Below are 22,025 nucleotides of genomic sequence, written 5' to 3'. Positions count from 1 at the left end.
AAATGTAAAACTTTTGGGAAATAATGTAGGAGGAAATCTTCAGTATCAAGGGCTAAGTAAAGAGTTCATACACTAGATGTCAAAGCACAATGCATAAAAGAAAAAAAATTGATAAACTGAACTTCACCAAAATTAAAAACTTTTACTCTGTGAAAATCCCCGGTAAGAAAATGGAAAAAAAAAAAAAGAAAAACAAGATACAGACTGAGAGAATATATTTACAAATCACATCTCTCACAAGAGACTAGTATCTAGAATGTATACAAAATTCTGAAAACTCAATAAAGCAAGCAGTGTAATTAGAAAGTGGGCAAACAACATAAACAGATATTTCACCAAGGAGGAAATATGGATGGCAAATAAGCACGTGAAAAGTTGTTCCTCATCATTCGCCACTAGGGAAATGCAAATTCAAACCACAGTGAGATATCGATACACACCTAATGTGAATGATATAAATAAAAATTTATGACAACACCAAATGCCGAGGAAGACACAGAGAAACTAGGTCACTCATACATTGCTGGTGGGAGTGCAAAATGCTGCAGCCACTCTGGAAAACAGTTTGGTGGTTTTAGAAAAAAATGAAACTTCAACTTTCATATGGCCCAGCAATTATAATCCTGCACATTTATCCCAGAATAATGAAAACTCACATTCACACAAAAACCTATCCATGAATATTCATAGCTGCTTTATTCTTAATAGCCAAACATTGGAAGCAATCTAAATGTCCTTCAATAGGTAAATGGTTAAACAATTAGTATAATTACATCATGAAGTAATACTACCCAGCAGTGAAGAAATGAACTGCTGGCCCATACAACATCTTGCATGAATTTTTAGAGAATTATGTTAAGTGAGAAAAGTCAATCCTACCAGGCTACATACTGTATGGTTCCATTTATATAACATGCTTGAAATGACAAAATTATAGAAATGGAGAACAGATGAGTGATTGCCAGGAGGTTATGAACAGGGAAGATAGAAGGGAACTAGGTGTGTCTATAAAAGAGCGACATGAGAGATGCTTGTGGAGATGGAAATGTTCTGTATTTTCACTGCATCAATGTCAATATCCTGATTGTGATATTGAACTACAGCTATGCAAGATATCATCATTGGGAGAAACTAGGTAAAGGGTTTGAGGAATATCTCTGCATTATTTCTTACAACTGCATGCGAATCTACAATTATCTCAAAAAAAAGTTTAATTTAAAAAGTTTTGTTCATTAAGTTGCTCAAATATGTATTGAGCCACTCGTGCATTAAAACCAAATGGGCTTCCACAGTTTACAGCTGACATTTCAGCAGTGGGATTATAAAATAAGATATATGAGCTTGCCTATGGGCTGGAGAAAAGATTTTCTTGGAGGGCGAATTCAAATTGTGAAACAGAAAAACATGTTCAGTCAGCTCTTCAGCAAAGAGGGAGTGGTGTGTTGGTAAAATTCTCTGTTGCTGCACCCAGATGTTCCAAAACGATGGGCTGGCTGAGGTGTGATGTTCTCAGAAGACCATCTTCCCCACCTTGGGTCAACCTGCACCCTACATTCTCAGTTTGCTCTCTCAGGAGAGAATGAGGCCTTCGGAGCCCTGTGCGATGCTGGATGTTAGGTTTCTGGGCTTCCAGTGGAACCTGCCCAAATTAGCCCAGAGCATGATGGCAGTGACGGCGGGTGGCCCCGGATTGAGAGCACAGGCTTTGGAGACACACATACGTGAGTTTTTGTTGTTTCTTGCCCACCTATTGGTATGTAATCTTGACCAAATTACCTATCTTTCCTAAACCTGTTTTTCATCCACAAAGTGAAGTATCTACTTCCTGAGCTGGTTCTTTCATTTGTTTAATACATTTTAATAACACACCTAGAATGGGTCAGTGACTGTTGTAGAGACTAGAGAAATCACAGTAAACAACACAGAAGAAAGGAAAGGAGGGAGGGAGGGAGGGAGGGAGGGAGGGAGGGAGGAAGGAAGGAAGGAAGGAAGGAAGGAAGGAAGGAAAGAAGGAAGGAAGGAAGGAAGGAAGGAAGGAAGGGAGGAAATCTTGAGGGTATTCAGATAACAAATGAAATAAATAAAATATATAGTATATTCAATAGTGATTAATACTTTTTGAAGGGAAAAAAAAGCAGAAAAGGAGGCTAAGATGTACTGAGGAATGAAGAGAGGGTTTGATTTTAAAAAGCGTAAGTCCTCATTGAAATGGTAACAGTTTGAGCTCAAGTTATTATGAACGGCATGAGAAAGCCACGCAGCTAGTTGCAAGTTTTAATGAGAAAAAGAGAGGATTAAATGAGATAATATTAGTAATAGGCTTAGTATAATATAATGCTTGGGACACTGAAAATGTTCAATAAATGTTAATAAGAGAGACGCTGAAAGAAAAATTAATTATAGACCAGTAAAATAAATTCTACCCATAATACGATGAATGGAGGTGGCTTCAGATGTCATAAAACTACTTAGTACTTGCAGAACTCTGCCTGACTGCCCTATCATCTAAGGTTATATCTTGAAGCCTGGTCCACAATTCACCTGCATCAGCATCACCTGGATCTTGTTAGGAATGCACATTCTCAGGCCTGCTGAATCAGTCTCTGTAGGTGGAGCTCAGGAGCATGCATGCCCACTAGCTCTTTAGGGAATTCTGATGATGGCTAGATTTTGAGAACCACCAGCCTGGAGGGAACAGGCCCACTTATCATGTGACCTTGAGAATGACACTCCTGACAATGTCCACACATATCTCAATCCTTACACTATGGTAAGTACAGTTATGTGTCATGGTAGGGACATGTTCTGAGAAACACAACTGTAGGTGATTTCTTCATTGTGCCAACATCGTAGAGCATACTTATACACATCTAGAAAGTATAGCCTCCTACACACCTAGGCTATATGGTATGGCCTATGCTCCTAGGTTACAAACTTGGGCAGCATGGTACTACGCTGAATACTGTAGGCAAGTGAAACACAATGGCAGCTATTTGTGTACCTAAACATATCTAAACATAGAATAGGTACAGTACAAATACAGTATAAAATATTTCATTTTAGGGCTGACTGCAGGGGCTCATGCCTGTAATCCCAGCACTTTGGGAGGTCAAGGCCAGCAGATCACTCAAGAGTTTGAGACCTACCTGGGCAACATATCAAGACTCTGTCTTTTAAAAATGAAAACAGATTATTTTAAAAAATTACTTTTTAAACAATACATCTTTATAGGGCGCTTGCCATGAATGGACCTTGCAGGACTGGAAGTTGCTCTGGGTGAGTTCATGAGTGAGTGGTGGGTGAACGTGAAGGCCTAGGGCATGACTGTGCATTATTGCAGATGTTATAAACACTGGGCACTTAGGTTACCCTAAATTTATTTTTAAAATTTCTTTCCTCAATAATAACCCTAGTTTATTGCAACTTTTTTACTTTTTAAAGTTTTCTTTTTCTGCTTTTTTTTTCTTTTTTTTTTTGAGACGAAGTCTTGCTCTGTCACCCAGGCTGGAGTGCAGTGGCGCAATCTCAGCTCACTACAACCTCCACCTCCCGGGTTCAAGCAATTCTCTGCCTCAGCCTCCCAAGTAGCTGGGATTACAGGCGCCCGCCACCACGCCCAGCTAATTCTTGTATTTTTAGTAGAGACTGGGTTTCACCATCTTGGCCAGGCTGGTCTTGAACTCCTGACCTCATGATCCACCTGTCTCGGCCTCCCAAAGTGCTGGGATTACAAGCGTGAGCCACCGCGCCTGGCCTAAAGTTTTCTTTTTTAAGCTTTTTGACTCTTTTATAATAACATTTAGCTTGAAACCCCAACACATTTTACAGCTTTACAAAAATATTTTTCTTTATATCCTTTTTCTATAAGCTTTTTCTATTTTTTAAGCTTTTACTTTTTACATTGTAAACTTTTTTGCTAAAATCTAAGACTAAAAACACACCTAGGCCTACACAGGGTCAGGATCATCAATATCACCGTCTTCCACCTCCACATCTTGTCCCACTGGAAGGTCTTCAGGGACAGAAGCACACGTGGAGCCATCCTGTCCTAGGATAAAAATCCCTCCTGCTATTATACCTTCTGAAGGACCTGCCTGAGGCTCTTTTACAGTTAACTTTTTTCAGTAGATATACACTCCAAAATAATAATAAAAAGTATAGTATTGTAAATACATAAATGAATAACAGTCATTTATTATCATTATCAGGTAGTATGCACTGCACATGTGTATGTATGTGCCCGACTGTTATACAGCCAGCATCGCAGTAGGTTTGTTTCCGCCAGGATCACCATAAACAAGTGAGCAATGCCTTGTGCTATGACATTACCACAGTTACCATGTCTCCAAGTGATAGGATTTTCTCAGCTCCATCTAATCTTATGGGACCACTGCCATACACTGGCCCTGTCTTGACCGAGACATTGTTATCTGGCCAATGACTACGATTTTTCTATTTGTCATAAGGGACACTGAGCCTCAAAGAATTCATGTGGGCCTGGAACTCAAACCCAAGTCAGTTAGCCTCTCAACCTCCTGTTCTTCCCACTGTCCTCCTGGCTTTGCTTGCAAGGAACACAAACAGGCAGCAAGGAGGGGGAGTCCCTTACCCTGGGCTCCTTGAACCCAAGACCTACAGCTCTCTGCAGCATCCCCATGGAGACACAGAAGCTCAGTTTCCTCTACTCAGAGATTATGGAATACACAATTGAAAAAAAAAAAAAAAGAAAGAGTGGCTTGCTCACCTAAAGTTCAATTTTTTTGCTTATGATAATTTGTGTTAAAAACCAAAGGGACTGTCACAAAACAAATCAGGCCTTCGTCTGAGCCTTCACAGATCTGTCAATCCCTGCCAGGGCCTGGCATCCGCGCTCTTGTAACATCCGATGCTGGACCATGCGCTTCCCAAAACCTCCCACGCCAGAGCCAGGGCCCTCCGCGGTCCTGCAGGCCTATTCAGTTTGTGCAGTGGAGGGGAGGGGACACAGTTCCCGGGGTTAAGAGCTGGCAGTGGGGCGCGCAGAAGCCCAGCTACCACCGCCAGGGACAGTCATTCAGAGCTCCATGTGGGTCTCTTTTGTGCCGGTGGGTGAGGCTTCCCACCATCGGTTCCGGTGACTTGGAATGCCAAGGGCCTAAACTTAATTAACTTCTCCGGGCCGGGACTTTTCCATCTCAGCCCGCATCCTGCTTCGTGGGGCGGCGGGATGCAAGGGCTCCCTGCACAAACAGAAGGCCAGGGACCTTAGTGGGAGCATCGGCAAATACAACAGGGCCAGTGGCATCCTCATTAAACTCTGATTAGCAAGTGGACTTGATCCAGGCCAAATCAGGGCTGAATGAGATTTCTTTCTTTCTTCTTCTCTTTTTTTTTTTTTTTTTTTTTTTTTTTTTTTTGCTGCCAGTTGATCAGATGTAGGCAATTAAGAACCCCCACACCTCCAGCTCTTGTATTTTTTTGAAGCGGGGAGCTCATACCAGTCAAGCCATAAAGACACTATTGTCCTAAGAACAATATTCCCCACTAATCTCACTTCTGGCAATTTACTTTTTCTTCCCAAGCAGATTTAGAAACTTAAAAAAAAATCTTTGAAAGAGTACGGGGGAGGAATACTCCATGGTATCTAATCCTATCGCAAAGTGGGAGTTTTCTTGTTCCATTCAGCTTTTCTTTGAATGAGCACTGGATAAATAAACTACTGCATGGTCACATGGAGGCAGAGACCGTGAGGATCCAATTATGCATATGGAGGCGTGTGCATTCTGGTTTGCAAATCAAACACAAAGAGTGCAGCACAAGCTCCCTTAAATCAGTCCTCACTACAAATTTGCAAACCTTCAAGGTGAGATTTGCTTTTGTTAAGTGCTTAAGGGCAATTATTACCTTTCTTTAATTTTCTGCTGGTAATTAGACTCCCAATCCAGTCCAACCTGGTCTGTACCTGGAAGGCAGCTGTACTTCTTGGTGTGATAGTCCTCAAAGCCAGCCAGCCAGCCTTGGGGGGATTCCTGAGAACTCAGAGAACTTTTTCAGCCTGAGGGCCAACAAGTCTGACAGGCATACACTGAGAAGCTGTGTCGTGTTTTGCCTTTAAAGAGAGATGAAAGACAAAGGGAGATGGAGAGAAGAGTAAAGAAAGGGTAAAAGGAAAGACAGAAACTGAGTGGAGAAGAAACAAGGCAAGAAAGACAATGCGGATTATCTAAAACTAAGGGTTTTTTTTTTTTTTTTTAAAGGGAGCCGGCTTACGTTGCTACTGTATTAACACTTTTATACTCACTTATAGGACTCATGTTAATGAGTCCAGTGCCTCTGGGCCCCCATGCCTCAATGCATCTGGGCTATTGCATTGAATGAGGAAGCTAAGAGTCTCTCTGAAAAGAAAAACTAAAGGGGAAAGAAAGCAAGGGAACCGAAAAGCCCTGAAAAATAGCTAACCAAAAAGCTACACCTTTCACCATGCCCTAGAGGTCAACCAACTTGGCAGGCAAGACAGACCCGGGAAAGAATTGCCAACAGCTCCAGCCTGCTCAGACCCGACACGGAGGCCAAGCCAGGAATTCTGCTGCTCATCTTGCATCTGTGACCGTGATGGCAAGATCCATCTCTCACCAGCCAGCATGGCATCCTCTGGGTCTTTTCTAAGGAGAAACTATTTTTCAACTGGTGAGCTATTGAGAATTAGGATGGCATGCCTACCTGGGGCTGGGGGTGGGGTTAATGATAGTGAGCTGGTGAAAGAACTAGATTGGGAATCTGGGGTGAAGGACTTCATTAAGAAGTATCTGTGTTACTATGGAGAAAACCAGAGGAGAAACGGAGTAAGGTGGGCAACCTCACTAGTGCCCAGGGTCATCAAACACCAGTGGAGAAGTTCCAAGCCCAGTAAGACACAAGAAGTGGAAGTTTTCATCTGTAAATTTAGTCTTTTCTCATGAGATAAATCATTTTTCCCCAAGGTGAAGGTAAAGAGCCTATCCTTCTATGACATAAGGTTTTAAATCATGTAGATCCCCCTTCAGATCCTGGCCCCGCCACTCACCAGCTAACAGTGTGATGCTGGTAAAAGTCTTTAATCTGTATGAGCCTTAGTTTTTCTCATCTATAAAATAAAGAGAGTCCCTCCTTGAGAGGATTATATAAAATAATGTATGCAAATCACCTAACATGTGCATGTGACTGACACTCAAATCATCTGTATGGGAAATTTTGTCTAATAAATTATTAATATCCAGTGATTGTGTTTAAGAGACTGGGTTAAAAAGAGAAGCCAGTACAATTTCCCAAGAAGAATAGCAATGTCATTGACAAAATAATAGATTTAAATATAGAGAGGTATGTATGAAAGTATTGCTGTAATTCACAAATGTGATATGCATTAACTGAGTGACCATAACATGTCTTCTACCCAGTCTCCACTGAGCAGCAACTATTTGATAGGAGCTGTACATATGAACAAGCACCACGTCCAAAGGACTTACCACTTGGGGGTGATTTAGCAACACAGCGACCCTACAAGGCAGAATGTGGTAAGAGGCAAAGGGGCTGAACAATGAAACGCAGAAGCGCGTTGAGGAAGGAGAGATTAGTTCCAGATAGGAGGATTAGGAGAGGCTTTAGGTTGGAGCTGGCATTAAACCAAGACTTGAAGCTAGGTAAAAATAAGAAGAAAGGGCATTCTGAGAGGAGGGAACAGTGTGAATGCAGGAAATGCAAGGTATGCCTGAGAAATGATAAGAGGTACCGCCTGCCAGGAGCGAGGCTGTATAGGTGGGTTAGATCCTCCAAGGCCTTGTTTGCTGGAAGAGTTGGACCTTTATCTTGTCAGTGGTGGACAGAACAGAGTTGTGCTTGACTAATATCCCTCCAGAAGCACATGTGTGGATCAGAGGTGGGAAGACACCAAAAGCCAGGGACCAGCAAAGGCCTTTGCAGCAAAAGGAAAAATAACAGCCTGAAGCTGGGTTATGGGGATGCTTATGAGGGTGTGGATTCGTACTTATCAGGGCACTGTCATCAAGAGGACTGGCATTGTATTGAATGTGCGGAGTGAGGTAGAGGGAAGAGGTGTAGAGAACATTGAGAATCTGAACACTGACAACTGCAACAGGCCAGAAATGTTATTCTGTAAACACTGAGATCGGAAGACAATTAGAAAGGTCAATGTATTCAATTTGGGACATCCTAAGTGCGAGGTTTTTGTTTAAGTATGGCATCTCAGCCAGTCACTTGTCAGATGCTACTGCTATATACATCACTCAGAGCAGCAATTAAGCCCGGGGGCCTACCTTGAAAATTAGGATGTTTGGGGTCAAGTCAGAAAAACAGAAATGCATACAGGTTTCTTACACCAAAGGAACTTAACGCCACAAACTAACACAGAGATGACATAAGAGCTGAGAAGCCAAACAGGAGATGCTGAGGCAACCTAAAGCTCAGAAGAGCACAAAGCTGATGCCTCCCCTAAGGTAGAGGGACAATGAGTGGTGGAGGGCTCACTAGAGCCCAAAAGTTTAAGCCACCTAGCAGGAGTTAGCAGGAGTTAGGGCTAGACCCACAGAGCAAGAGGAGAAGGAGGTATTGCAAAACCTCTGTGCACAACAAAAAAGAGCTTCTCTCATTTTTCTCTCATGCACAAGGAATGGGGCTTGTAGGCATGAAAAGTTTCTTGCAGTGGGAGGAAAGGTACCTTGGAGAAGAGATGGAAGGAGAGCAAGTACTAGAGGATGACCCAGAGAGCTGGCAGCAGCATCCCAGGGCCTGGGATGAGAGCCTGGGACAGAGGGGAGAGTGAGTGCCTGTAAGTTCTTAACCTCCCTACCCCAGAGGGCCATGGTAAGTCAGGGAAAGAAGAGGTGCCCACAGCTCCCCCTTCCTCTGTGTATCTCCTGAAATCAGTGCCCAGCGGCATCCACAGTGTCAAAGCTGGATGGGTGGCTTCTGACCCCACATCCACACACAGTCCCATCCTCCCATGCACTCTCCACATTCTTGGGGCCACAGCATTGTAGAGTGACTTTGTCCTCATTTCGCCATTGTGCTTTTTGTCACTAAGGGAATCTGCCCCATTTATGTCCCTGCTACCCCATTCAAGGAGAACACCCATGAGCTACAGTGCATCAGTGGTTTTGAAACGTTTGTGTATGACCTTTCTCTGATGCTTCTCTTTTTGTGTGTGTGGTTTGAAAACTCCAGTGATTCTCAGGACTCTTATTAAAGCTTTTTCAGAGATATCCATTGAAGTGGGTTGGGGAGTTCCTAGAAAAATGATGATATTAAAAGGTCATATCCAGAGGGGACCACAAAGATCATCCAATCCAGTGTTTCCCAGATGTTCCCATGACCATCACCTGGGGCTTTTAATAGAATCTTAGATTCCCAGGTCTTACCCCAGATCTACTGAACTGGATCCTCCAGATGATTCCTAAGATCATGCAAGTTGAGGGAACATTGATTTAATGCAACTTCTTCATTTCAACAAGGAGGCCCAGAGAGTGAGGTGATCCAACACCTTCATCTCAACAATGAGGCCAAAAGAGGTGAGGGGCTTCCCCCAGGAATTCACAGATTCTGTCTGGGAGAAATGGGATGAGAATCCAGGTGCCCACAGTCTGAGCCCAGTTTATCTTATGATAAAATATCCCAGGAGAGGAAAGTGCTATAGATGGATAAAATGCAAGGTTGATCAACCAAGACTTTTGGAGGTTTTTTTTTTTTTCCCCATCAGGCTTGATTTTCACCATATATTTATTCATTAAAAAAGAAAAAAATAGCGATTTTTCAAATCTGTTTCTGTGTATACCTCAGAAAGCAGGCTGACCCGGATATATGTGTGTGTGTGTGTATATATATATATGAACATACCCAGGCCCTACAACTATCAAGTGGCAAGAAACTATGGGGTGAATGAATGAATGCCAGTATCCCAGGAACTGACTGGACTGCTGGTTTTCTGATCCAGAAAGTCATGGCCACATATATTTTCTGCTCAGAAGCAAGCCTTTCACTCTGGAGATTCTGAGTCTACAATGGCAGGAGTGCTGATTTGCTATGCTTTCCAAACCAGCCCTGTGAAGGGAAGGATTTTTGTGTGGCTATTCTTAAAAAACCTGTGAATGGTTCTTTTACCAGCATTTCCCGAGGATGAAGTGTGGGCGAAGAGATTCTCAGAGTTAATTAACCACCCGCACCTCCCTCCTTCTTGTTTGCCCAGCTCATTCAAACACATAAATGCCATTACAAACAACCACTAAATCTACAGAGGCTTGTTCTGGCTGTCAAACACAGCCGTAAAAATAATATGCCCTCCAGCATGGGAGGGAAGGCAAGAAGGGAAGGCACTCACTAATTTTCAACAATCCCTCCTTAGACACATAATCTTCAAATAAATATTTAACTTGCTCTGTCTTTGGTCTTAGATTATTTACAAATCAGGCTTTCAAGGCATTTAAAATGATCCTTCCTTGAGCTATTTGCACACCTACAGTTGCCCAGAGGTAGGAATGAGCCTTCCCGAGGCTGGAGGCTGGCCTCCTGCATTACCATACATGGCCTGCATGCCAGTTAGGAGCAGGCAGGCTCCAGGGCAGCTGGCAGCCTGTGCACTCTGTCAGGTTCATCGCCCTCCACCATGGTGAATACAGGGAATGGGCAGACCTGCCCACCTGCAGAACCTTGCCATCCAGTGCTCTTAGAGAGAAGTAGGACGCAGAATTTCAATCTTGCAGTCTTTCAGAACACCGGGATTAAGAGAAGTAACTCCTGGGACTGAGGAGTTGGAAAAGAAACTGGGCAGGGAACTTGCTGTGAGAAAAAAGTTGAGATGAGGGTTCATGGGCAACTAGAAATGTGTTTGAGTTTGGCAGTGGAGGTAGAGATAAAAGATAATATGAATATATGGTAATATGAAGGGTCATATGAAGGCCTTCCGATCTTCTGATGACATCTTCCAAGAGTAACTGAAACTCTCAAGAGGTTAATAGGTTGTCCAAAGAAGGAAGGGATTTGAAGCCAAGTAAGTGTGAACCCCTCTGTGTGAACCCACATGTATTCCTCCTTTTGGAGACATGGGAGCAGAGGTTGGGAAACCTTTTCTCTAAAAGGCCAAAAAGTACGTATTTTCTGCTTTGTGGGCTATTTGGTCACTGAGGTAGCTACTCACCTCTGCCACTGTAGCAAGAATGCAGCCATGAAGAATACGTCAACAAATGAGCATGGCTGTGTTCCAATAAAACTTTACTTGCAAAAGCAGATGGCAGGTCAGATTTGGTCTATGAGCCACACTTTGCTGTTCCCTTCACTAGAATGTTAAAAGCTCCGAGAAGTCCTGCATTAAAGAAATCTTTTTTTTTAATTGTCTTGTTTTATTTATTTATTTTACAGAGAGTTTCACTATGTTGCCTAGGCTGGACTCTAACTCCTGGGCTCGAGCAATCCTCCTGCCTCAGCCTCTCAGGTAGCCTGGACTACAGGCATGTGCCACCATACTCATCAAGAAATCTTTAACTTCATCTAATCCACTTTTTTCCTCAATAATTTGGCCATAAAACCCTTCTTTATCCCCACATATTTATCGATATCATGTACTAAGCTAGTGTTCCACAGAACAATTTGGGAAGTGGTATCCTGGGGAATGGACTGGGAAAGAAGAAAAGCTATAGCCAAAAGGTGTAATGCCTTGGTAAGCTGAATATCTAATGCTAGAGCTAAAGCTTTGGTCAACTGAGAAAAAAAATCATCCTCCACTTCTGAATAGGCAGAAAATAAGTAGCAGTAGGAAGAAAGTGATAATCAGAGACCAAAGCAAACTTCAATGATAGAATCACAAATCTATAGCAGGCCTGAGAAGGCACATGGCACCAGCTGGGACACACAGGACAGGCACACAATCAACCAGGATAGAGGCTCACCGCCAACATGATTCTGACTATCGCTCAAGCTCTTGGTGGTTCTCAAGGCTGCCCAGAGTACAAGGGAAAGCATATTAATCAGACAGGCTATTGCTTCAACCAACAATTTCAAACACAACAGACCTTATAAAGTTCCGAGAGGGGTTCCTGGTCAGTGGGAAGCTCTCATCCACACAGCAATTCAGGGACCCAGGCACTTTCTTTTTGTGGCTCTGCCATTCCCTAGGGTCTCAGAGTCCTCTGTTGCAACCTCTAACATCTGACCAGCTGTCAAGGAAGAGAGAGAGGGCCTGGAGCATGGGGCTTACAGCCTTTATGGTCCAGACAGCTCTGTGAATACCTTCAGGGCCTGCACAAATTGCATTACAGCAGGGGGCCCAAGGCAAGAGCTTTTGCTTCCCTGAGAACTTCAAGCATAAATATACAGGCTCTATAGGTTTGCACACTGAGTCTAACTTGATCTTCATTTTAATTTCCATTTGCCGTGAGTTCCTTTTTTCAGTTTATTCTCTTTTAGTGTCTCAAGCTATTTTATATCTTTTTTTTTTTGGCATGGGGAGAAATAATTAAATAAAATGTAACATTAAGTTAAATTTCAAGGGGGAAAAAGAAAAGAAATGCCCATTGCTGTGGAGATCATTGGGAAGAAAGCAGAGCAGAGCTTCTTGAAAGCTTCGTGAGCCTTTTTATTTTCTGGGACAGGGGTCGAGCGTAGGTGGCTGTCTCCAGGTTAGATTCCCAGTGTACCCACTCCACAGGACGTGCAGCATCAACGCCGCATCAGTCCAGAGACTGACCCAGAGAGAGGAATCCAGAGTTCCGCCCCTTCTTTCAATCATCTCGCCGCAGGCACTGACCTCGTTCACAAATGGCTGTGCCCTCTTTGCATGAGTCTGGGGGGATTCTGAACCACAGCCAAGGCGAGGTGGAGGCCATCTTAAGGTGGGCCAGATCCCACCCCCACGGGCAAGGGCGCCACCTTGTGGTCCCTGATCCCCAGCCGCTCACGTTTGACCCAAGCTGGAGCCGATAAGCACAGGCTGAACAAGCCCAGCCGGCAAACACTAAATTCTAACTAGGAAAAAATGATGGGGAGGGAGGAGGAGAAATAAATTTAAGTTAGGAAAAGTTCTGGAATATTAACTGCTATCTTTCCGAGGAGTCCTAAAGACACATTGGAGGGCACAAACTTATGTGTTTCTTTCGATATTTCTAACCTACTGCTAATATTTTTTTCAGCAGGGAAACATTTCGTCTTGTAAAAGCTGGATGTCATGAACTGTGGTTTTAGAAAACAAACTAGAGACAATTGGTAGGCCACACATACTTAGAACTGCACGCCCTCTCACCACAAATGAAGTCATATATTACTGCACCCTCCTCCTCCCCCACATAGGGTCCTTTCAGAATGTGAATCGTAACATTGAATTTGCCTCCCCTAAGTTCTCCATTATTGCCGCATTTCACATAAAATGATGACTAGGAAATGATAAGAATAATTCATACACAGACATATTTATATGCATGCACATACATATATGCATACATATTACATATGTATGTGATATAAGTACATACTACAAATATGTTCCCAAATTACAAATATATTCTCATTTAATCCTCACAGCAACCCTGTTGAGTCAGGCATGGCAGAAATTCCTCCCGTTTTGCAGATGAGGAGGCCAAAGTCAGTAGGGTGAATAGGTGGTGTTGAGCCAGGGAGCCTCAGAGCAGGATCTGGACACAGATCAGCCGAATCTCCTCCCCTGCCTGCTGCCTCTGATAATGAGAGTGGAGAGTAACAGCCTACTAGGTGACAGCGGCATTCAATTCGTATATTATGCTTATCCACACTTAGGTCCACAGCCACACTTCCAGTGTAAGTTATTCTTATCTCCTAGTTGCTGCTTTCAGGGAGTGGGAAGAAAGAAACCAGAACACAGAGATGGCTGAGCTGCAAAGCTTCCCAGCAGCCAAGGACAGGAGGCCGGTCCGTGGGTTCAAAGCTGTGTGAGACACACCAGAGCAGACATGGATCAAGTTGCCTTCCCTGTGGTTCTCTACCTGTCCCTAATATCCCCTCCTGACATCAGATCTAACCATCCACAACTGTGATGTCAGGGACCTGACACTTTAAGTACAAATCAAACACATGCACACAAACACATACACATTTCTAAAATTGTAAGAGAACTGAGGCAATGATCTGCTTACTTAGATAAAACATTTTTGACTTCCAGAATATATGGATCATTTCAGGGGATGCAGTGTTTTACCCTGAATCCATTAAAATGCCAGACCCTCATTCCTTTCCTTCTGCACATTTGACAGGAGGAGAATCCTGGTGGGCGAATGAGGAACATGCTGGGTGAATGCACTGCGCACCATGCACAGGCATTTCCAGCCATAGCAGGTGCCTGGTGACCTATTCTCACATCAGTTTATGCCAGGGCAACCTGATTCTCATGCCTCTGTCACATTCCACCAAGTGACTTAGCGTATCCTGGTAGAAAGCTCCACTCCTAAATCTCACAAAGTGAAAAAGATCAGTGTTCTTTACAGAAATCTAGAGGTGTCTGTGAACTCGAAGGCATCTGATAGATAAACCCAAGATCTGTGACTTTCTCTAAAATTATGGCTGCTCCTACCTTTCTTCTAGAAGCATTACTCTTTTCTTAAGAAATGGTATTAGACTGCCATAACAAAATACCACTGGCTGGGTGGCTTACACAACTAAAATTTATTTTCTCACAGTTCTAGAGGCTGGAAGTCCAAGATCAAGCTGCCAGCAGGGTTGGTATCAGGAGAGAGCTCTCTCCCTGGCTTGCAGATAACCCTCTTCTCACTGTGACCTTATATGGCCTTTCCACTGTGCTCCCAGAAGAAAGAGAAAAATCTCTCTCTGCCTCTGCTTATAAAGCCACTAATCCCATCAAGAGGTCCCCACCCTCGTGAGCTCATCTAACCCTAATTACCTCCCAAAGGGTTCACCTCCAGATACCATCACATTAGGGGTTGGGACTTCAACATATGAATTGGTAGGGTTGGGGGACACATAAATATTTAGTCTGTAACAGAAATTATCATGTTTACAACGTTGAGAAAAGATAACTATTTTTTAAAATGTTACATGACTCTTGCTCCACATGCATGATCAAAGCAAATTTATGTAAAGTGTATTCCCTGAAGGAAAGGAAAAAAGGAATGTAAAAAAAAAAAAAAACACAGAGAAATTAGGACTGGAAATTAGGATTTATCTCTGGGGCCTCCCAGAGAATTTTACAGACTACCATGCCTTATAGATTCCCATGCTAGATCTCCTCCAAGTATTTCTCAAGTGCAATAGCCAACATTGAGAGCCAACATCATCCTCCTTGTGGAACTGGGTACCCTTTGAATGATCAATTACTGAGAAACAAGATCATCACCCAGACAAAACAGACAATGAAATAAGGCTGGAAATACAGAATGTTGGTTTATACGTTGAGTCAGTGACTGCATGGAAGCCACAGCACAGGCTGTGATCTCCCTCCCATGTTCTTGATGTCCTTGTCACACCCTGTTATGGGCTGAACTGTGTCTCCTAAAATTTGTACATTGAAGCCCTAACCTGAATCTCTCAGAATGTGACTGTGTTTGGAGAAAGGGCCCTTAAAGATGTGATCAAGTTAAAATGAGACTGTTAGAGTGGGCCCTGATCCAATATGACTGATGTCTTTGCCAGAGATGCTAGAACAGAGATGAAAGGCCAAGTGAGGACAGTGTAGAGGCAGTGCAAGCCAGGGAGAGACGCCTCAGGAGAAACCACACCTGCTGACACCTTGATCTTGGACTTCCAGCCTCCAGAATAACCACACCTGCACACACCTTGCTCTTGGACTTCCAGCCTCTCACTGGAGGCAGTGAGAGGCAGTGCAAGCCAGGGAGAGAGGCCTCAGGAGAAACCACACCTGCTGACACCTTGATCTTGGACTTCCAGCCTCCAGAACAATGAGAAAATAAATTTCTGTTGTGTAAGCCTCACAGCCCATGGTATGTTGTTATGGCAGCCCTGGCAGATTAATACACACCTTATTAAGCCTTAGAGCAGGAGAAGGGAATCATTTGACCTTGAAATTAGAAGGTTTGGGGTTTAAGTCAGGCTTTGCCACTAAGTCAAAAAAGTTAGGATTACCAGGAGTCACTTTGCCATTGTGAGGCTCTTTCTAGCATTCTGCATGGGTCTACTGCCTTTTATTACGGAACAGATACAGCCCCAGCCCTGTACAGCATGGCCTGCCATGGCCACGAGGCCTTCATGCAGCAGCATCACAAGCTACAAGCACATTGCCTGGGACTTGAGATATGATAGGGGGAAAGAAAATCTGCATTCTCAAGTGGCAGGAATTAATGAGCTGAGAAGTAGTGATGTGGGTTTTGTCACTTTCCCTAATTGGGTCTACTTGCGGGCAGGGATGCTTTTTGCTTGGGAACCTTTGTGATTCTGAATGCTCAGGTATTCATTCCACCCCACACCCCTTCTTCTCACACACACCTCCCTCCCTGGGGTTGCTCTGGCTTGGAATTCCGCCAAACTCCCACCGACTCCCAATTAAATATATCATGCAAGGTCTGGCCTGATGGAGGAAGCCCTCACTTGCTAAGGGGCTTAAATCACTTGACATGTGCATGCCAATTTTCTCCTCCATATCACGTTTACTGATTAGCCTTTTCTTTGTCCCTTTTTAAGAAAATGACTGTGACTCATTAGTTTTAAAGAAGCCTTGATGGGGTTTGGCTAAGATACAAAACAATATTTCCACCAAAGGCAAAGAACATGAATTCTTCCAAGGGATAAAAGGAGGAGCCACCTAAAGCCACCTAAGTCAAGGTGAACTAATACTACTCCATGTGCCCAGTATCCCTCCATGTGTCCCCACTCCTGGCCAGGCAACAGCAGACAGCATGCACATCAATTCAAAGCACTCTCATTGTCAGAGAAGCTACGGCTTTCCTCTTGTCTTGTCTTTTCTTGCTTGCTAATTAACATTGCAACCTACGTAAGTGTGTCTTATGTGTAGAAAGAGAAAAAAACAACAATGACACCATAAAGTGACAGTGTTGAGTCACATCTTTCTAAACCCCACCTTTTTCAACCAAAAGATCCTTGAATAATAGATTGGAAACGACCAGAGGGCGGTGGAGGGGGGACGGGGCGGGGGGGGCGCGGGGAATAAAAGCTTTTGAATCATGAGAAAATTTCCAAGCAACCCTTAGTTTATAAATGACACCTGTTTCAGTCCGAAACTAGGTCATCGAGTTTAAATTTCCAGATCAATAATAAAGGGATTTTATTTTTAAGATCGCACATAAGCAGAGAGCATTCTTATTTGGAGGGGTAGCTCAGAAAACTTTCCAGAACAGCATAAGTCCATACAATACTAAGTAGAAAGATAAATATCTAGACTAAAAGACAGTAAAACAATACTGAGTCTTTTTTTATTATTATTATACTTTAAGTTTTAGGATACATGTGCACAACGTGCAGGTTTGTTACATATGTACACATGTGCCATGTCGGTGTGCTGCACCCATTAACTCGTCATTTGGCATTAGGTGTATCTCCTAATGCTATCCCTCCCCAAGATAATACTGAGTCTTAAAAGAGAAAATCGGCCGGGAGCAATGGCTCACGCCTGTAATCCCAGCACTTTGGGAGGCTGAGGTGGGTGGATCACTTGAGGCCAGGAGTTCGAGACCAGTCTGGCCAACATGGTGAAACTGTCTCTATTAAAAATACAAAAACTAGCCAGGCGTGGTGGCCTGTGCCTGTAATCCCAGCTACTTGGGAGGTTGAGGTGGGAGAATCACTTGAACCCGGGAGGTGGAGGTTGCAGTGAGCAGAGATGGTGCCACTGTACTACAGCCTGGGCAACAGAGTGAGATCCTGTCTCAAAAAAAAAGGCAGAAAATCTACTCTGTATTTAAAAAAAAAAAAAACTGAATGTTGTGTAATTTGAGGCAGATACTGGCAACTCCAGTAGTGTTAAGAGCTCTGGGGCCGGCCAGATATGGGCCAAATGGTGAGGCGCATGGAAAAGCAGCAGAATACAGGGCCAGGACACAGTGGACAGGGTTATGACCAGGTCCAAGTCAGACAGAACTCTGGCCACTCCTGGAGAAGGCGCCCCTGTCCCCGAGAACATCACCCAGGAGTCACACACATGCAGGATGTGCCATTCCTTCCCGAGTTTGAGCCTCAGTTCACTTCAGTGGGTTTTGGGGGGGTTTCCTGGGATCTCCGATGAGAGCCACACTGAGTGGGAGCACCGTGAGTCCCGTGTAAAGGGGGCAAGCAGCCTTCATCTGCGTCCTCTATAAACACGCGAGTAAAGGCAGACTTAAGAAACGAGACACAAAGACCCTCCAAAGATCTGTGACCTCCAAAGACCTCCTTTCGGATTGAATTTTCCAAAGAGAGAGTAATGAGCAGATAATCCTCTATCCAGCTTGGAGCCCACTTACAATTACAATAAATCATAATCACCTTCGCTACCCAGGGAATGGTCCTCGGCTCCTTGATGTATGACAATCTAATCCACAATGTTCTATAACTGAATCTAGGTGGCCTCCTCCCCAGTTAACGATTCACTCCACAAAGAGCATCTTCTGCAGAGCTCTGGAACAACAACAAAAAAATTAATTTCAATGAGGTGACACTAAAGCATCTGAGAGGATCAATAAAATTATTACCTAGAGACAAACCAATTTGAGAAACAAGGGTTACATCAAGCAAAGCACATAGCACCTGTCAACAGTATTCTGTTCCTTTATTATTTTTAAATAGCTCTGAGTTACCCCAGGAGGCCTTGTGAGCACCCTCCCCAGAGGTGTTGAAAAGAACCTGTTTAGTTGTGCATTTACTTGTGTTTACTGGATTTCATGCAAATTAGGGGTGAGGAGAGACTAAATGTTTTCTTTTAATCCTTCCTATGTTTACCACTAGGTATAATATTTTGGACACTTTTCTGAGTTTGCTTCAATTTTCACCCACTCCTTTCCCCACAGATTTTGTCTCCTTGCCTTTTTTTTTTTTTTTTTTTAAGATAGGGTCTCACTCTGTCTCCCAGGCTGGAGTATAGGGGTGCCATACACCTCACAGCCTCGACCTCCTGGGCTTAAGGGATTCTCCTACCTCAGCCTCCTGAGTAGCTGGAATCACAGGCATGCACCACCACACCTGGCTATATTTTTAAATTTTTTGTAGAGATGGGGTCTCCCTATGTTGCCCAGGTTGGTCTCAAACTCCTGGGCTCAAGCGATCCTCCTGCCTCAGCTTCCCAAAGTGCTGGGATTCCAGGCATAAGCAAGGGCACCAGACTCTTTCCTTGATTTTTATAACTACTTTCCTATAAATAAGAAACAGCTCCACAGCAGTTCATTTGCCTAGTCAATTCTTCCTCTCAGGCTTCTTGATATTTGGGTTGGCAAAGAATAAAAATATAAGGCTCCTAAACCTGTAAGAGATTCTAAAAGTCTAAAATTCCCTGAAAGTACAGAGGCACAATAGTTTCCCACTTGATAATGTGACCTTCGTCGCCTTCTACAGCCCTGGAATAGAGGAATGAGGCAGCAGGTCTATGTCGTGGCACCAGAAGGATGGATGGATAAGATCTGCTGCATTTCCCAGTTAGAGGCAGCTGATGGGGAGCAGAGCTGGTCAGCTGGCCATGTTCAGTAACTCTTTGTGTTTCATGAAAATGTGTAGAACCCTTAAACACTACTCTAAAAATAGGCCTGTCCCTTGACTTCATCATGGTATAGACCATAAATGAATCTTAGTCTACCAACTCAGATAAAGAGGAAACAGCACATGTCCACTTCTTTTAAATCCACTTAAATTAGCCTAAAGAGAGAATTCAGTCTTAGCCATTATCGGGCAACCTTCCCTCCTTAGGGGCACAATTGTTCATAAAACTCACACAATGTCTAGACAATGGAAAGGGGAGTTCTTCCAGCCATTTATCACTACATAACAAAATATCCCAAAAGCGCAGTGGCATAAATCAGAAAAGACTCATATTATTATTATTATCATTATTTTGGGAGACAGGGTCTCATTGTTTCACCCAGGCTGGGGATCAGTGGTGCAATCATAGCTCACTGCAACTTCAAATAAAAGACTCATATAGGCTGGGCGCAGTGGCTCACGCCTGTAATCCCACACTTTGGGAGGCTAAGGTGGGTGGATCACCTGAGGTCAGGAGTTTGAGACCAGCCTGGCCAACATAGTGAAACCTCGTCTCTACTAAAAATACAAAAATTAACCAGGCCTGGTGGCGGGCGCCTGTAATTCTAGCTACTCGGGAGGCTGAGGCACGAGAATCTCTTGAACCTGGGAGGTGGAGGTTGCAGTGAGCCAAGATCGCACTACTGCATTCCAGCCTGGACAACAGAGTGAGACTTTGTCTCAAAAAAAAAAGACTCATATAAGTCCATTTGTATGGAATTTCTAGAAAAGAAAGAACTGCAGAGTCAGAAAGCAGATCTGAAGTTGTCTGGGATTGGGATTAGGAGAGGAAACTCATGACAAAAAGCACAATGAAATTTCTGGGTGATGGACATGCGTTAAAATACCTTGATAAAGCTCATTTAAAAAAAATTAGTGGTGTTAGACACCAACCACTTCAGTACAATCATGAATGCTGTGGTTAGGAATTCAGTTGGGGCACCCTGTGCATGCTTGTCTCTGTTCCACAATGTTCGGGGACTCAGATGGGAAGAAGAGCGAGAGGCTGGAATCATCTGGAAGCTGTTCAGGATGGCTGCAAAGCTGAGCCTGGCCAATGCTGTCGACTGGAGTGCTTACACACGGCCTGTCCACGGAGCTTGGGTTTCTTATAGCATAGCAGCCAGCTAGGTCCTGGAATGCAGCACCCCTGGAAGGAGTGCCCAGAGAACTGGCTTGACAAAGAGCAAAACTGATATAGTTAGGCTCTGTGTCCCCACCCAAATCTCATCTTGAATTGTAATCCTCATATTCCCCATAATCCCCACGTGTCAAAGGAAAGACCAGGTGGAGGTAATTGAATCATGGGGGCGTTTTCCCCCATACTGTTCTCATGATAGTGAGTGTGTTCTCATGAGATCTGATGGATTTATAAGGGGCTCTTCCCCCTTCACCGGGCATTTCTTCTTGCTGCCTTGTGAAGAAGGTGACTTGCTTCCCCTTTGCATGATTGTAAGTTTCCTGAGGTCTCCCCAGCCATGCTGAACTGTAAGTCAATTAAATCTATTTTCTTTATAAATTACCGAGTCTTGGGAAGTTCTTTATAGCAGTATGAAAATGGACTAATACAAAAGCAGAAGCTGCATGACTTCAGGTTACAAGCCAATCTCTAGGCCAGCCCAGATGCAAGGGGAGAGAAACTAGACCTCACCCCTCTATAGAGTGTGGCAGGGCCACATCAAAGAAGGGCATGTAGGATGGAAGATATTGTGGAGTCCACTTCTGGAAAACAGAATCTGCTACCAGACCCTATTCTTCTCACTGCCACAAGCCCCAAGGTCTCCCTGTGGGTGAACAGGCTTTTCTTTTTCAAGGGGTAACAGAGACCGTTTACAAAGAGAAATCCTCATGCTAAAGTCCTGCCCTTCCTAACAGCACCAGAAAGCCTTTTGCCTCCTGAGGTCTTGCTGAGACATTTCACTTTATAGGCACAAGTCCCATCGCTTGAGAAACTGCTGGTCTCTGACCACACCTCTGATTTAGAAACTGCACCTTGCTGCTGCTGTCACTGTTCAGCTCTCCAATGCACTCGTCCCCCATTCCCATTCCCTCAAGGACACCTCAGGAAATGTCTTCAATGGGCTTTACATTTCATAAACTACAAAAAGAGGAGGCTCTCAAACAGCAGCATTGATTATGGGTTCTGTAAAATCTCTAAAGCTGGGGAAAGAGAGAGAGATTGGGTGAGATGGAGAGAGAACCTGTCATTTTTTTTTCAAATGGGGAAGGCAAGTGACAGAACAAAACACACATCAATTTCCCAGTAAATCATTCTAGCTCAATTGCCGAGTGTACACATGTGCACAAGCGTGCATGCATGAGATTTATAAAAGGCTCTGCAGTAACTT

The 22,025-nt window shown here is 43.7% G+C and overlaps 1 protein-coding gene across 1 annotated transcript in view; it reads left to right on the top strand.

The window, feature by feature from the left end:
* Nucleotides 1-10,930: 10,930 nt before the first annotated feature.
* TUT7 (terminal uridylyl transferase 7) overlaps nt 10,931-22,025 on the top strand; it is a 335,549-nt gene continuing 324,454 nt past the window's right edge. The window contains exon 1 of the mRNA XM_058445253.1: nt 10,931-10,934. The gene's annotated coding sequence lies outside the window, so the exon portion shown is untranslated. The remainder of the gene's footprint in view (nt 10,935-22,025) is intronic.

This window comes from Hylobates moloch, unplaced genomic scaffold (genome assembly GCF_009828535.3).
Source record: "Hylobates moloch isolate HMO894 unplaced genomic scaffold, HMol_V3 SCAFFOLD_10, whole genome shotgun sequence".
NCBI classification, from domain to species: Eukaryota; Metazoa; Chordata; class Mammalia; order Primates; family Hylobatidae; genus Hylobates; species Hylobates moloch.
Note: the sequence above shows the minus strand (reverse complement) of the source record. Positions and strands in the feature narration are given on the sequence as shown.